Consider the following 17,703-nt stretch of genomic DNA (forward strand, 5'->3'; position numbering starts at 1 on the left):
GCCAGTGTTTGTGGCCCTGTGAGCAACAGCTGCTTCAGTTAAGGTTCCATGGTGTAATGGTTAGCACTCTGGACTCTGAATCCAGTGATCCGAGTTCAAATCGCGGTGGGACCTATTTTGCCACCAGTTTCCGCAAGACAATGTCTGAAATACTTTTCGGCACCTTTTAGTCCAAAAAAATTAACTAACGTAGAGAGTGTGGCCGCATTGCATCAATGCTCACTCTGTCTCTTTAGGGCAGTGGTTCTCAAACCTGTCCTGGAGGCACCCCTGCCCTTGCACATTTTTATTGTCTCCCTTATTAGACACACCCAAATAAGGTCTCGCGGTCTCTACTAATGAGCTGATGATTTGAAACAGGTGTGTTAGATGAGGGAAACATTCAAAATGTGAAGGTTGGAGAGGACGGAAGTTTTTGGACGAAGCGAAGGCAGATTGCAACCGAACTGTATTGTGAGTGTAACGATGGGAGATAGCTCGGATGGTAGCGATAATTATGGAAGGGTTTCAGATATGGAGATTAGCCAAACAAAAAAGGCAAGGAAAAAATCTTGGTCTGAAGCGAGTAGTGGAGGGGAGGGTAGACAAGTTAACAAAAAGATTAAAGCTAAATCTAAGGGGAACAGTAGACCTGACTTAGATGATAAGCAGGAAGAGTGGAAAGTTATTATCACGCTCAGTAATGATAAAGGTCATTTAAAGTGAAGTGAAGTGACATTCAGCCAAGTATGGTGACCCATACTCAGAATTTGTGCTCTGCATTTAACCCATCCAAAATGCACACACACAGAGCAGTGAACACACACACACACTGTGAGCACACACCCGGAGCAGTGGGCAGCCATTTATGCTGCGGCGCCCAGGGAGCAGTTGGGGGTTCGATGCCTTGCTCAAGGGCACCTAAGTCGTGGTATTGAAGGTGGCGAGAGAACTGTACATGCACTCCCCCCACCCACAATTCCTGCCAGCCCGGGACTCAAACTCACAACCTTTCGATTGGGAGTCCGACTCTCTAACCATTAGGCCACGACTTCCCTATTTTCACCCAGTTCAAGTGACCAAAGCAATTGAGAAGGATATGGGGAAAATTAAATACGCTAAACTACTGAATAACAGAAGAATTCTAATTTCAGCAATAAATAAGAAGCAGCAGGAAATGATTTTGAAAATGAGTAATCTTGGTGGTGGAATGATTAAAGTGCATGTACCAGGAATGGCAGCAAAGCTAAGAGGAGTGATCTCAAATGTTCCACTGGAAATGTCTGTGGACGAGGTAAAGAGTGAGATTAAAGGTGGGAAAGTATTAGAGGTGAAAAGGCTCCAAAGCAATAAAAGTGGTATTAAATCAGACAGTCTATCTGTATTGCTTGTTTTTGAAAAATCCTTACCTTATGAAGTTCAAATAGGCTGGATCAATTACAAAGTTAGGGAGTATATCCCTCAACCATTGAGATGCTTTAAGTGCCAGAGAATGGGTCATACAGTACAACAATGTAAATGGAGACAAAGATGTGCGAAATGTGGAGGAGACCATGAATATGGAAAATGTAATAAGGATACCAAGCTAAAATGCTGCAACTGTGGAGGTGAGCATAGTGCTGCATATGCTGGATGTGTGGTCCAGAAACAAGCTAAAGAAGTACAAAGGTACAAGGTTGTGAATAAGATGTCATATGCAGACGCTATTAAAGACATAGGCAACTATGAAACAAAGAAAAATAGTCAAATAGAGAGTCATGAACACCTTAATGAAAATGTAATATATGGAGCAGCAGGCCTACCTCAGAGGTTAAACATAAAGAGATGTCAGCCAGGAAAAGTAGGCCCAATACCCATTGCCATACAGCAACCATGTAAACATAAGTGTATAGTGGAGGAGAACACCTTGATGGTATAAAAAAAGAGCTTTGTAGCTTTTATATGCAAAGTTGTGAATGTTGCCACACGACAAGAAAGGAAAAGTGACAGGATCAAGACCGTGGTAGAAGCTGCAGAGGAATTCTTGGGTATCAAAGATTTAAAAGCAAAAGATATACATGACAAGCTAAGCACTAATAATGATGGAGGGTCTCAGAGTATTACTTAAATTTATTATGGTATTCCATCTGTTACAATGGAATGCTAGGAGTCTGACTGCAAATGGACAAGAATTTAAGAAGTTTATAGTAGAGTCTGAAGTCAAACCTGATACTATTTGCATTCAAGAGACCTGGCTAAGGCCTCACCTTGATTTTATTATACCTGGTTATGAGTCTGTTAGGTTTGATAGAGGTGGGAATCAGGGTGGAGGATGTGCAACATTTGTAAGGAATGGGATACCATTTAGAAGAATAGAAACTACAACAGAAATAGAATGTGTAATTACTGAAATTTATAAATCAGATGGACACTTAGTAGTAATAAACTTATATAACCCTAGTAAATCATTAAACCTAGAAACATTAGAGGGAATAATAAGTAGACAAGGGAACCGGAAAGAAATATGGTGTGGAGACTTCAATGCACATAATAGTCTTTGGGGAAGTAAGCATACAGATAATAATGGAGAAGCAGTGGAGGAAATGATGAATGTTAGGCAATTAGTTTGTTTAAATAATGGGAATGGTACAAGAATTGATATACGTTCTAACACACTGTCTTGTATTGATCTCACTCTGGTCTCTAATAAAATGTCACACTCTTGTGAATGGAAGGTGATAGAAAGTACAAGTATTGGAAGTGACCATTTTCCAATATTTTGCTCTATAAATATTGAAATAGATCTCCAAGAAAGGCCTAATCATAAGAAATGGGAGTTTGAAAAAGCTGATTGGGAAAAATTAAAAAAAATATGTTGTATTTCAGCAGAGACAGTCTCAATGCAGGGTGATATTGAGGAATGTGCATCTGAGGTTACACATTTAATAATGAATGCAGCATTAAAAAGCATACCATTTAAGTCAGTTGGGGGGAATAGGAAAATGGTCCCATGGTGGAATGATACATGTACAAAAGCTATTAAAGAACGAAATCGGGCAATGAGAATGTTAAGAGGTAATTTGAACCAAGATAACTTAATTGATTATCAGAGGAAAAAGGCTCAGGCACGAAGAATAATTAAGAATAGTAAACAAAATGCATGGAAGAACTATTGTTCTACTATAGGGAGGGAAGTTAAAATAGGAGAAGTGTGGTCAATGATGAAGAAAATGAGTGGGAAAAAAGTGTATACTAAAATACCTGTATTAGAGGATGATGGAATACTGGCAATAACAGATAAAGAAAAGGCAAATGCATTGGGAAAGAAGTTTGCCAGTATTCATAGTGGGGATCATTTGGATGATATACATAGATTACATAAAGAGAAGGTTCTTAAAGAAAATAGAGATGTGTTTATTAAAAAAGATTGTGAGGAATGTACTATGGATGCAGAAATAAACTTGAATGAACTAGTGATAGTATTAAATGATATTAAGAATACTGCTACAGGAGAAGATCAACTAAGTTACATCATGTTCCAGAAAATACCTGGGAAAGTATTGCAGATAATATTAAAGTTATTTAACAAGATATGGGAAGACGGTAAAATACCAAAAAGCTGGAAAAGAGCATTAATATTGCCATTTAATAAACCTGGGAAAGACCCGAATAATGCTGGTAATTATAGACCTATTGCCCTTACGTCACATCTCTGCAAGTGGATGGAGAAGATACTAGTCAGAAGACTTAACTGGACCCTCGAATATAGAGGATTATTCGCACCATATCAAAGTGGATTTAGGAAAGGGCGTTCCACAATGGATGCGGTGGTGAAAGTAAGCAATGAAATAGAAAAAACTTTTAAAATGAAAGAAATAATGAGTATTGTGTTCTTTGATATTGAAAAAGCTTATGATTCCATGTGGAGGGAAGGGCTGTTAATTAAAATGAACCAAATGGGAATTAGAGGTAGGTTTTATAATTGGGTCTTAGACTTTCTGTCAGAAAGAAGATTTAGAGTTAGAGTGGGATCAGGAATTTCTGAGGAATTTGAAATTGGTAATGGAATTCCACAAGGTAGTGTTATTAGTCCAGTTTTATTTAATGTTATGATCAATGATATTTTTATGAATCTGGACAGAAGGATTGGATCAGCTTTGTATGCAGATGATGGGGCCATCTGGGCAAGAGGACGAGATCCTATAAGGGTAAGAAATAAAATCAAGGAAGCCATAGGAAAGGTAGAACAATGGTCGTATAGCTGGGGCTTTAAGCTTTCTCCAAGTAAGTCTTGCCATATGATATTTACAAGGAAGAAAATGATAGAAAAACAGAACCTACAGTTATATGGACATAATATGGAAACAGTAGATCATTTTAAATATCTTGGTATGTGGTAAGACCAAAAGGGAACATGGAAAATACACATTGAAAAGGTGGAATCAAAATGCAAGAAAGTCATCAATTTAATGAGAGCAGTAGTGGGGAAAGACTGGGGAGCAAATAAACAATCACTAATATATATTTACAGGGCTTTAATGAGGTCAACAATCGATTATGGATGTTATGTATATGGAGCAGCAGCTAAAACACATTTACTGAAGCTAGATAGAATTAGTAACAAAGCATTGAGGATATGTGCAGGTGTAATGAGATCAACACCAATTAAAGCAATACAGGTTGAGTTAGGAGAAGTGCCGTCAGATCTGAGAAGAGATAAGCTCATGCTTACATATTGTAATGCTCATGCTTTCCCCACATAGTACCTCTCAAATGCTAAGCGAGCGCTCTACCATTTCAGCTAATTCCCCTGGCCTTTCAAGAATGACGAGCATAGCTGGGAATGACGGGTTTGATGCAAAGAGGCTGTCCCTCCTCTGGGCTTGCGCCTTTGCACTGGCCGAGATTATGTTGTCGAATTAACAAAGAGATTAAGCTTTTGTGTTTAAGGACCTTCTCGGTCTTGTTACGCCAGTATGCATGTGTATGGATTCTTGTATTATGTAGGCTACCTTGGAACACTCGGGTCATGCAGACAACTTCTCACCTCTTTTGCTCACACTGACTTAAAGTCCAAGGAAGTGGTTCTCAATTCTAGTCCTCGCTCCCCCCAGGTCTGCATGTTTTGCATGTCTCTCTTTGTTAGCACACCTGATTCAGGTTGAAACGTGAAGCTTTATTGTCTCATTGGATTCACAAACATTATGGCAGGTTTTTTTCAATCAGGCAGACACTGATGGCTAAGCCTAGGCCGGTTAGCTCAGCTGGTTAGAGTGTGGTGCTAATAACACCAAGGTCGCGGGTTCGATCCCTGTATTGGCCAGCTGTTTTTATTGTCTGGGGGCTCATCTCTGCTCTGCTCTTCAGCTCTGACAAAGAGTAGGGTGATCTCACTGAAATGCCTGCTTGCTAAGCAGAGGTTTGTTGTAGCCGAAATAGCTTAGTTGGGAGAGCGTTAGACTGAAGATCTAAAGGTCCCTGGTTCGATCCTGGGTTTTGGCAACATCTTCCACACTTTTCCCTTTTTTGAGGCGGGCCATTGACCAAAAATCACTGGGTTCCAACCTCTCTGTATCACTGCTTCCCCACAGCCAGAGAGCTATCTGTTTCCAAGTTGGCCTCCAACCAAGCAGTTTCGGTTCCATGGTGTAATGGTCAGCACTCTGGGCTTTGAATCCAGCGATCTGAGTTCGAATCTCGGTGGAGATCCCTGTGTGCTTTCTTGCCGCAGGAAAAGATAAAACAGCACTAGTTTGGCGATGGTGCCAGTGTTTGTGGCCCTGTGAGCAACAGCTGCACCAGTTAAGGTTCCATGGTATAATGGTTAGCACTCTGGACTCTGAATCCAGTGATCTGAGTTCAAATCTCGGTGGGACCTATTTTGCCACCAGTTTGTGCAAGACAATGTCTGAAATACTTTACAGCACCTTTTAGTCCAAAAAAATTAACTAACGTAGAGAGTGTGGCCGCATTGCATCGATGCTCAGTCTGTCTCTTTAGGGCAGTGGTTCTCAAACCTGTCCTGAAGGCACCCCTGCCCTGCACATTTTTATTGTCTCCCTTATTAGACACACCCAAATAAGGTATCGCGGTCTCTACTAATGAGCTGATGATTTGAAACAGGTGTGTTAGATGAGGGAAACATTCAAAATGTGAAGGGCAGGGGTGCCTCCAGGACAGGTTTGAAAACCACTGCTTTAGGGAACTGTGCGTAAAATGGCACTGTTTTGCAACCAATTTGCACAGGACCATGTCTGAAATACTTTTTGGCAACTGTGAGCCCAAAAAAAACTAACGTGGGAGTGTGGCAGCATTGCGTCAACGCTCAGTCGGTCTCTTTAGGGCAATGGTTTTCAAACCTTACCTGGAGGCACCCCTGCCCTGAACATTTTGTTTGTCTCCCTTATTAGACACACCCAAATCAGGTCTTGCAGTCTCTACTAATGAGCTGATGATTTGAAACAGGTGTGTTAGATGAGGGGAAATGCGAAATGTGCAGGGCAGGGATGCCTCCAGGACAGGATTGAAAACCACTGATCTAGGGATGTGTGAGTAAAAGGGCAGGAGCCAACTTGGAGAATGCGGGCATCGATCCCGCTACCTCTCGCTTGCGCCTACTGCTTTCCACCGACTGAGCCAAAGTAAGCACAAAGTAAGCCCACATGAGCCAATCGCGTTTCGCCTGTGGCTTACTTTTGACCAATCGCGTTTCGCCTGTGGCTTACTTTTGACCAATCGCGTTTCGCCTGTGGCTTACTTTTGAACAATCGCGTTTCTCTTCCGTGGCTTACTTTTGATCAATCGCGTTTCTCTTCCGTGGCTTACTTTTGATCAATCGCGTTTCTCTCCTGTGGCCTCCTTTTGACCAATCGCCGTTGTTGTCATCTTTGTTAAAGGTAAGGCTATTACTTCATTCATTGAAAACTGGTCATTATTTGTTCATATACAGTGTGTATTTTTGGAAAATGAATCGTGTCAGTATAGCTAGCTAGCATGTACAGTTCATGCTTTCTTCAGTACCTGTGAACCTGTAACTTTTCACATGATTAATGATCAGATAAGTTAAATTTATCGACCATCAGCTAATTAAGCTATGCTACTGTCAACAATGATGTGTTTATTGTCTAAGAAATCATGGTTTCTGGGCCCTATGAATGAAAATAATGATTAAACTATTTACATTTATATTTGGTATTAACACATAATAACACACACACATTTTAATTGTAAAAATCGTTACCAAATTGTTGTGTAGATATGGAAAACTGCATTTTATACCAAGAAATAATTGATATTTTCTAAAATAATGTAATAATAATGACTTTTTTTATAAAAAAACATTGAGAGTCTTAACTAAAAACAAACAAAAAAAAGGCCAAATGTATCCATATGGGCCAAAGTATGTGGGAATAGTGCTCATTTTAATTTAGGTAGACCAGAAAGTTAAAAACACAGAAAAATGGCTGAGATTTTAAGAGGTAAAAGCACCTGGTGTAACCCTGGGGTAAGATGACAACATTTGAAGTATAATATATTTAATGTAATATTTTGTAGCCTGGTGTGTGTGTAATCATGGTTTAAGATGACAGCATTGAAAATAAAAGGAAATTTCATATTGACGTTACATATTTTATATGTCAGGGATTCCTGTCCTTTGTAGAAAACTCATCTTCAGGACAGTTTATGTAATGGCCATGTTTATTACCACAGTAATATAGTTTATGCGTAGCTTGTTAAATTATTGTTACACACTTAACATACAGGTGTCTTTTAGATTGCAAAAGGTAGTAGTCTTTTTCTGATTTTCATTTCAGAAAATGTATGCATATCCCTCTTTTCAACGGCAATCGGCAACATCAAGCCGACTCCTCATGGCACCTTCGGTGGAGGCGAGGCGCCTTGAAAATGTGGAGTCTGGAAGGGCCAAACCTAAGGAGGAGGTGCTGTCAGAGGCCAGTACTTTTGTCAGCACAAACGGTGGAGACCCCAGTGACCAGTTTTTAGTACTGGCTCACTGCAAACTTCAGTTTGGGAAGTACCAGGGCCAGAGATTTAGATGGCTCCTGGAAAACTCTCTGGGGTATGCCGTGTATTTGGTGCTCAGCATTTCCAATGAGACGGCGCAGACAACACCCCTGCCAGAAAATAAACAACTGTTCCTACAGTACACTTCTCAAATTAGAGAGATGGCAGAAGAAGTGGAGAAGTATCAGAGGAAGCAGGAAATGCAGGCAGAAGCCCGGGCAACTGGAGACCAGGGCTGCTTGATGGTGGAGTTTGGTGACTTCCAGGGCCGGTCCATGAAAGATGTTTATGAGGACCAGAGCAAGGAGGCTTAAGCCCTCATCAGGTACCTCGTTAAGGCAGATGCCAGGCCCAAAACCAACATGGCCATTTTCAAGACATATGTCCTGAAAAGACGGGCTTCTGCTGTGGGCACCAGCGTACGTCAGCCTGCACCTCACGCTGCAACCTCCAGTGTTTCTGCAACCACTGCACCTCCACCTGCAGCTATCCAAACTGGTGTACAGAAGACCGCAACTGTGAAAGCGCTGTTGGCACGTGGCAAAAATTTGTCGCCTTCACAGCTGGCGAAAAAACTCACGTCACCAGTTAAAGCCTGTGAGTAGGAGTGTGAATATAGAATTTTACCTACAGCATTTCTACATATATTAATTTATCATTATGGCAAACTTGTCAACTTGCCGTTTCCAGATCCATTATTGCAGTGCACTTTACCTCCTCCAGCAGCAGAACCCCCAGCCAAACATTTGCCCCCCATGCAGCTTTTCGCTACTGGTAAGTAAGCACCATCTTACATATGTTTGTCTCTGTGTATTGTTCATAATGATAGTTTTAACATTTGTGCTCCAGGCAAGTCCATTCCCACTGCTGAAGATGACGATGAGGAGCTGGTATTTGCTGCATCACAATGTGAAGCACAGCTAAATACAGGTGTGGCATATGACACAAATGCACATATTACAAGAATGTTTTGTGAAAACACACTGAGAAGCGTTATTTCTTGGGGGAAAATAATCAACATTTTAAAATATGTTTTGTTTACAATACAGAATTATATCATATCATGCCTCAAGCGGGATGCTTTCTTTGAGTGCACTTCTTCAAAACCGTAAGGATGTTCCAAGGTGTCAGTGTATTTATTTGCGTTTCCGAACTTACCCGTTGTTAGATAATCACCAGATAACTTTTTCACACCGTTTGCTCTTCTCACACACTCTTCAGCTCTCCCTGAGCAGACAGGATGGTGGAGATTAGTTGTTCTAATGATTAGAGGAACAGTTTTTCCTTACTCTATCTGTGCGTATGCTTCATGTCCGTGGGTCAAAGAAGACTGGCCACATCTCAGAAAAGGCGGTCAGTGCTCGCATTACCCGGAGGGAGTTGGCACTGCACTGCCGGAGGAGGACCAGGGGGGTGGAGGAGACCGCCAGATTGATTGGGTCACTGATTGATCAGTTTGACAGTGCGGATGGGAAGGACACCCTGGGAGTTCCTCTGCTGGACCACGAACGGATCCAGCAGATATGGAAGGAACAGCGCAAGCACGTCCAGTGTATACAAGACCCAGAGGACTTTCCGCTGTACATGAAGACAGGGACACTGAAGAAGGGCAGCGTGGAGCTGTGCTGCTACAGGTGTGCTCGTGGCCCTACCTCCTTGGAGTCGTTCCACCTCCACCTGAACCGTTTTATTCCAGGTATTACATGCATATGGATTATTATTTTTCTGTAGAAAATATAAGCACTGTAACTGCTTCCATCACTGTAAAGTAATGCCGCATTAATAAATGTCACACTCTACATTACAATTACTTTTTAATGTCATTAGCATTGACAAAGCTGTCTTGACTAACAAGTCACTAGTAATACAGGAATAAGTGACAATCAATTTTAATTTAGTTACACAACTCTATTAAATGTAGTATACAAGTTACTTCAGAGCACCTTATGTGTAGTACATATATTGTACATATGTGACATATAAAACCCTTTTTTATATATTTTTTAATATTATTTAACTTTTAGGAACCAGTGCCAGCGATGCGCATTTTCAGGCCTATCTCCTTGAGGGCTTGATGCGTTGGAATGATGACCGAATGGAAGATGCCATAAAACGGGCGTCCTCCATTCGGACATATGGCAGTGCCATGAGAGAGGCTGTGGACCGGCTTAGCCGAACAGTCTTTGGGAAGCCCTGGGATGAGCGCTATCGCCCTCCTGGAGCATATACAGGTAAGAAATTTAATTTGTTCTTTTGCAATATTCTATTAAGTTATCTATTTAGCCTCCAATGTACTTGATAAATTATTAAGAGCACTTTTTTTCATTTTTTTATTATTTTATTAATGTAGGTGAATTGCTGGGAATTGAGTACCTTTACAGCCAGACTGGCAAAACACTGACTCCAGTGCTCCAGAACCCAGAGGAGGAAGACCGGCTGGTGGAGCAGGTTGATGATCAGGACCTGCTAGATGAGGGGTTTGAGGAAGAGAGCATGGAGGACATCACAGTTCCAGTGCTGTATGAGGATGACCCCTGCCGTGATCTCAGAAACAGCCCCTCATCTTTGCCTCTGCCTCAGTCCCCAGCATCACTGGCTGAGCCGTCCACATCATCTGGAGGAGAGGGACAGCATCTTGCCCCTGCCTCTTCAGTGCTGTCACAGCCATCTGACACTGGAAGCAGTGTCTCCGGCGAGGCTCAGGTAAGACACTCTAAGGGCTTTATTTTGTTTCAGTCTCGTTTTATTCCAAATACACTACAAGCAAGGTGTTTTTTTTAAGCCTGCATTTATTTGATTCAAAATACAACAAAAGCAGTAATATTTTGAAATATTTTTACTATTTAAAATAACTGCTATCCATTTGAATATATTTTAAAAAGTAATTCAGTCTTGTGATTCCAATGCTGAATTTTAGCATCATTACTCAGGGCACACGATTCTTCAGAAATCATTCCAATTTGCTGCTAAGAAAACCGGGTGCCGGGTGCTATATTATTATTATTATTATTAGGTTAAAAATAGCTCCTAGAGATTTTTTGTTTAGGTTTCTTTGATGAATAGAAAGTTCAGTATATATTGTAACATTATAAATGTCTTTATCATCTATTTAATGCGTCCTTGCTAAATAAAAGTATTAATTTCTATAATTTAATACTAAATATATAATGATTTAAATGGTCTGACTCCACACTTTTGGATGGTATAGTGTATAATGTTAAAAAAGCTTTTTATTACAGATAAACTCTTATCTTGGATCCTTCTATTCATCAAAGAATCTTGAACAAAATGTACACAACTGTTCTAAATATTGATAATAATATCAATAAAAAAAGGTTTCTAGAACAACAAATCAGGATATCTGAATGATTTCTGAAGATCATGTGACACTGAAGACTGGAGGAATGATGCTGAAAATACAGCTGTGCATCACAGAAATAACTTACACTTTAAACTATATTCAAATAGAAAGCATTTTTATTTTAAATAGTAAAATTATTTCACAATATAATGGCTTTTGTTGTATTTGAATAAAATAAATGCAGGCTTGTTGAGCAGAATTCTTTAAAAAATGTAAAAAAATATTTCTGTTCAAAGGCTTTTGACTGAAAGTGTATATTAACACTAATCTGCATTTCCTAGGGAGCAGTCATTGGACCTGATGGCATCGCTGGGTGGGACAAGGTCCAGGATCTGGCTGGTTTCCTGGTGGGTCTTCGTGAGGCTCCTTACCTCACCGACCTGCAGGTGACAGAGGCCATCCAGCTGTGGACAGCTCTCCCTGGCGTTGATAAACAGCGGGTCAACTATCAGCCTCGACATCAGCCTCAGCTGACACATGGGCGCTTTAAGGCACCGAAGCGGTCTGGAGTCACACCGGGTGTGGAGAGTGTGAAACGGTGTCTGATTGGACATCCTGGGGGTCCAGCACAGTGGCCCAGCACCAGTCGCTTGGTTGAGGCCATTTGTATGAAGCTGTGTGCTTTACACAAGTCACCGACCAAGAAGGCTGGAGTTTGCACCCCCAGGTGGTCTAAAATCCTTTCAGATTACCACCACATCCGAGACCTGGTGCTTAACAGTCGAAGGCTGATGGATGAAACAATGATCCAGCTGTTTGAGCTGAACCAGAGGACACTCATTCAGTGGTAAGCAAGGCACATTATTTGGTTCCAGGGAACTGAATACTTCTGTACACACACACACACACACACACACACACACACACACACACACACACACATATATATATATATATATATATATATATATATATATATATATATATATATATATATATATATATATATATATATATATATATATATATTACAAGTAATTTACTTTCAGGTTTCAACGGCAGCAGAAGAATCAGCAAATGAGTGTCCTTGCCCAGGGACTGACTCCATCTGACCCAATTGATGTGGCTGATATGCAGCTTCCTCTGCCGAGGGAAAAATTGGATGACGTGCCATCAACATCAGGCCCAAAACATCAATTTATCCTTCCGCCAAATCGAGAAGGACAGGCTCCAATTCTGCGACCGGGTCGCCGGCCCACTGCTGCCAAAAGGGAGTGCCCTATCGCACCCGTCCCCACAGCAGCAGGAGTTGTGCAGCCCATTTCAGCACCTGGGTCACTGTTAGGCACACTAGTCCTTAACCCAGACATGACTGTGTCGATGGTGATTTCATCTTCTGGTGCTTTGACATCCGGTCCAGGCCCAGCTCCGCCTGCTCCAGCGCCTGCTCCAGCGCCTGCTCCAGCGCCTGCTGCTTCTGTGTCCCGTTACACCCAGAGGAACAGGCGCCGGCGGGCCCTGGAGACGGAAAGCGGAGTCCATAAGAGGAAGTATGTGCGAGGGGTAACTTTTAACAAGTGCAGCGAATGTGGGCAGCCCAAAACTAAAGAGTTTGGTCATAGCCGATATGGGAATGCCACATTTTGCTCACGCTCCTCTAATGGAAAAACTTTAGATGATTGGTTGGCAGAACAGCGGCAGGCAAAATAAATGACAAACTCCGCCTCCATAGTAAATAATTTATTTCCTGTGTATATTTTGTATATATTATATGGGCCCACTCTTTTCATATATATTTTTTTAATATAAGTAGTACATAATATCTTTCCTGTATATATATATATATTGTTTATATTATATGGGCCCACTCTTTTATATTGTTCTTTTTATATTGTGTGTATGTGTTTGTATTCATTTTAATAGAACATTTTTTTGATCAGATAAAAAAAAATCTGCTAAATCATATCAATCAAATCATATCCACACACACAAAACATATTTGAAGAAACGTTTTTTATTAATTCTATTTAAACACAAACATGAAAAAAGTTTTTTTTTAATACACACACACACACACACAAATCTATGTAGTATAAAAGCAATCAATGGTATGTCATAGATAACAAAATAAAAGTCTCGGTTTATTGCACGCTTAACAATACACGTCGTGGACATATGACGTCACGGCTCATCTGAGAGAGCACGGGTTCGAATCCAGGCCGCGGAGGGTAGAATTTTTTCACATGTAATAACAACTCTTCAAAACGCAAAAACATATACCCCGAGTATTGCCGCAGGGGAAATCCTTCGGCGTTTTCACGTGTTCTGCGTCTTTTTCGCTTGCGTGCGGGGCTCAAAGATTGGACCCCTTCCTATGCTAAGAGAGCGCTCTACCATTTGAGCTAATTCCCCTGGCCTTTGAAGAATGACGAGCATAGCTCGAAATGACGGGTTTTATGCAAAGAGGCTGTCCCTCCTCTGGGCTTGCTCCTTTGCACTGGCCGAGATTATGTTGTCGAATTAACAAAGAGATTAAGCTTTTGTGTTTAAGGACCTTCTCGGTCTTGTTACGCCAGTATGCATGTGTATGGATTCTTGTATTATGTAGGCTACCTTGGAACACTCGGATCATGCAGACAACTTCTCACCTCTTTTGCTCACACTGACTTAAAGTCTAAGGAAGCGGTTCTCAATTCTAGTCCTCGCTCCCCCAGGTCTGCATGTTTTGCATGTCTCTCTTTGTTAGCACACCTGATTCGGATAATCAGCTCATTAGAAGTGAGCTCCTAGTGATTGACATGGTCCCTACACAGTGTTCATTGCTCCCCACTCCCTGAGCAGGGGAAATCCGTCAAAGTATACTTCACTTTGGAACATTGGTTCACGGATTTGTGCTGCGCAACTTCTTCACACATGGAGAAGTGTGACATCATTTACCTCTGTATACCTCGATACACCACTGTATTACTCACTATGAATTGAACGTATACATACGCTTTGAACTTGAATCACGGAGGGATGTCATGTGATGTCCAGTTCTCAGGTCACTTACGTTCAAATGGAACAAATGTCTGAAGCTATACGAGAAACTTACAAAATGTGAAGAGCAGGGGGCGCGAGGACTGGAATTGAGACCCGCTGGTCTAAGTGACATCTGACCATTTCAGCTGTCCTCCCTAACATCCCTCTACATGTTAGATACAGCCCCATTTAGGTCAATTAAGAGGCCAACTTGCATTCGTTAGCCTTTCACACTGTCTCGAGGACTTTGATTGCTTCCACGTTAGTTCATGTTCCTTCTTTTGTTGTTGCTGAAATAGCTCTTTTTTCTTGGCTTTGGGCAAAAAGGCTCGTTGGTCTAGGGGTATGATTCTCGCTTTGGGTGCGAGAGGTCCCGGGTTCAAATCCCGGACGAGCCCTTGTTCAGGTTAAAACGTGAAGCTTTATTGTCTCATTGCATTCACAAACATTATAGCTGGTTTTTTTCAATCAGGCAGACACTAATGGCTAAGCCAGGCCGGTTAGCTCAGCTGAGTAGTGCGTGGTGCTAATAATGCCAAGGTCGCGGGTTCGATCCCCGCACTGGCCAGCTGTTTTTATTGTCTGGGGGCTCATCTCTGCTCTGCTCTTCAGCTCCGACAAAGAGTAGGGTGATCTCACTGAAATCCCTGCTTGCTAAGCAGAGGTTTGTTGTAGCCGAAATAGCTCAGTTGGGAGAGTGTTAGACTGAAGATCTAAAGGTCCCTGGCTCGATCCTGGGTTTTGACAACATCTCCCACACTTTTCCCTTTTTTGAGGCGGGCCATTGACCAAAAATCACTGGGTTCCAACCTCTCTGTATAACTGCTTCCCCACAGCCAGAGAGCTATCTGTTTCCAAGTTGGCCTCCAACCAAGCAGTTGTGGTTCCATGGTGTAATGGTCAGCACTCTGGGCTTTGAATCCAGCGATCTGAGTTCGAATCTCGGTGGAGCCTGTGTGCTTTCTTGCCGCAGGAAGAGATAAAACAGCACTAGTTTGGCAATGGTGCCAGTGTTTGTGGCCCTGTGAGCAACAGCTGCACCAGTTAAGGTTCCATGGTGTAATGGTTAGCACTCTGGACTCTGAATCAAGTGATTTATGTTCAAATCTCCATGGGACCTATTTTGCCACCAGTTTGCGCAGGACAATGTCTGAAATACTTTTCGGCACCTTTTATTCCAAAAAAAATAACTAACGTAGAGAGTGTGGCCGCATTGCATCGATGCTCAGTCTGTCTCTTTAGGGCAGTGGTTCTCAAACCTGTCCTGGAGGCACCCCTGCCCTGCACATTTTTATTGTCTCCCTTATTAGACACACCCAAATGCGGTCTCTACTAATGAGCTGATGATTTGAAACAGGTGTGTTAGATGAGGGAAACATTCAAAATGTGAAGGGCAGGGGTGCCTCCAGGACAGGTTTGAAAACCACTGCTTTAGGGAACTGTGCGTAAAATGGCACTGTTTTGCAACCAATTTGCACAGGACCATGTCTGAAATACTTTTTGGCAGCTGTGAGCCCAAAAAAAGCTAACGTGGGAGTGTGGCAGCATTGCGTCAACGCTCAGTCGGTCTCTTTAGGGCAATGGTTTTCAAACCTTTCCTGGAGGCACCACTGCCCTGAACATTTTGTATGTTTTCCTTATCAGACACACCCAAATCAGGTCTTGCAGTCTCTACTAATGAGCTGATGATTTGAAACAGGTTTGTTAGATGAGGGGAAATGCGAAATGTGCAGGGCAGGGATGCCTCCAGGACAGGATTGAAAACCACTGATCTAGGGATATGTGAGTATAAGGGCAGGAGCCAACTTGGAGAATGCAGGCATCGATCCCGCTACCTCTCGCATGCTAAGCGAGCGCTCTACCATTTGAGCTAATTCCCCTGGCCTTTCAAGAATGACGAGCATAGCTGGGAATGACGGGTTTGATGCAAAGAGGCTGTCCGTCCTCTGGGCTTGCTCCTTTGCACTGGCCGAGATTATGTTGTCAAATTAACAAAGAGATTAAGCTTTTGTGTTTAAGGACATTCTCGGTCTTGTTACGCCAGTATGCATGTGTATGGATTCTTGTATTATGTAGGCTACCTTGGAACACTCGGATCATGCAGACAACTTCTCACCTCTTTTGCTCACACTGACTTAAAGTCTAAGGAAGCGGTTCTCAATTCTAGTCCTCGCTCCCCCCAGGTCTGCATGTTTTGCATGTCTCTCTTTGTTAGCACACCTGATTCGGGTTGAAACGTGAAGCTTTATTGTCTCATTGCATTCACAAATATTATGGCAGGTTTTTTTCAATCAGGCAGACACTGATGGCTAAGCCAGGCCGGTTAGCTCAGCTGGTTAGAGTGTGGTGCTAATAACGCCAAGGTCGTGGGTTCGATCCCCGTACTGGCCAGCTGTTTTTATTGTCTGGGGGCTCATCTCTGCTCTGCTCTTCAGCTCTGACAAAGAGTGATATCACTGAAATCCCTGCTTGCTAAGCAGAGGTTTGTTGTAGCCGAAATAGCTCAGTTGGGAGAGCGTTAGACTGAAGATCTAAAGGTCCCTGGTTCGATCCTGGGTTTTGGCAACATCTCCCACACTTTTCCCCGTTTTTGAGGCATGCCATTGACCAAAAATCACTGGGTTCCAACCTCTCTGTATAACTGCTTCCCCACAGCCAGAGAGCTATCTGTTTCCAAATTGGCCTCCAATCAAGCAGTTTCGGTTCCATGGTGTAATGGTCAGCACTCTGGGCTTTGAATTCAGCTATCTGAGTTCGAATCTCAGTGGAGCCTGTGTGCTTTCTTGCCGCAGGAAAAGATAAAACAGCACTAGTTTGGCGATGGTGCCAGTGTTTGTGGCCCTGTGAGCAACAGATGCACCAGTTAAGGTTCCATGGTGTAATGGTTAGCACTCTGGACTCAGAATCAAGTGATCCATGTTCAAATCTCGGTGGGACCTATTTTGCCACCAGTTTGCGCAGGACAATGTCTGAAATACTTTTCGGCACCTTTTAGTCCAAAAAAATTAACTAACGTAGAGAGTGTGGCCGCATTGCATCGATGCTCAGTCTGTCTCTTTAGGGCAGTGGTTCTCAAACCTGTCCTGGAGGCACCCCTGCCCTGCACATTTTTATTGTCTCCCTTATTAGACACACCCAAATAAGGTCTCGCGGTCTCTACTAATGAGCTGATGATTTGAAACAGGTGTGTTAGATGAGGGAAACATTCAAAATGTGAAGGGCAGGGGTGCCTCCAGGACAGGTTTGAAAACCACTGCTTTAGGGAACTGTGCGTAAAATGGCACTGTTTTGCAACCAATTTGCACAGGACCATGTCTGAAATACTTTTTGGCAGCTGTGAGCCCAAAAAAAGCTAACGTGGGAGTGTGGCAGCATTGCGTCAACGCTCAGTCGGTCTC

At 42.3% G+C, this 17,703-nt stretch overlaps 7 non-coding genes across 7 annotated transcripts; all 7 read left to right on the forward strand.

Moving 5' to 3' along the window:
- Nucleotides 1–5,207: 5,207 nt before the first annotated feature.
- Nucleotides 5,208–5,281, forward strand: trnai-aau (transfer RNA isoleucine (anticodon AAU)). The gene has a single exon. It is a non-coding gene; the product is annotated as a tRNA-Ile (tRNA).
- Nucleotides 5,282–5,387: 106 nt separating this feature from the next.
- Nucleotides 5,388–5,460, forward strand: trnaf-gaa (transfer RNA phenylalanine (anticodon GAA)). Its single transcript has one exon. It is a non-coding gene; the product is annotated as a tRNA-Phe (tRNA).
- Nucleotides 5,461–5,764: 304 nt separating this feature from the next.
- trnaq-cug (transfer RNA glutamine (anticodon CUG)) lies at nt 5,765–5,836 on the forward strand. The gene has a single exon. It is a non-coding gene; the product is annotated as a tRNA-Gln (tRNA).
- Nucleotides 5,837–14,631: 8,795 nt separating this feature from the next.
- On the forward strand, nt 14,632–14,703 carry trnap-ugg (transfer RNA proline (anticodon UGG)). The gene has a single exon. It is a non-coding gene; the product is annotated as a tRNA-Pro (tRNA).
- A 484-nt stretch (nt 14,704–15,187) lies between these two features.
- trnaq-uug (transfer RNA glutamine (anticodon UUG)) lies at nt 15,188–15,259 on the forward strand. Its single transcript has one exon. It is a non-coding gene; the product is annotated as a tRNA-Gln (tRNA).
- Nucleotides 15,260–16,622: 1,363 nt separating this feature from the next.
- Nucleotides 16,623–16,696, forward strand: trnai-aau (transfer RNA isoleucine (anticodon AAU)). The gene has a single exon. It is a non-coding gene; the product is annotated as a tRNA-Ile (tRNA).
- Nucleotides 16,697–16,797: 101 nt separating this feature from the next.
- On the forward strand, nt 16,798–16,870 carry trnaf-gaa (transfer RNA phenylalanine (anticodon GAA)). The gene has a single exon. It is a non-coding gene; the product is annotated as a tRNA-Phe (tRNA).
- Nucleotides 16,871–17,703: the final 833 nt, after the last annotated feature.

The sequence above is a fragment of the Carassius carassius genome, chromosome 8 (genome assembly GCF_963082965.1).
Source record: "Carassius carassius chromosome 8, fCarCar2.1, whole genome shotgun sequence".
Taxonomy (NCBI): domain Eukaryota; kingdom Metazoa; phylum Chordata; class Actinopteri; order Cypriniformes; family Cyprinidae; genus Carassius; species Carassius carassius.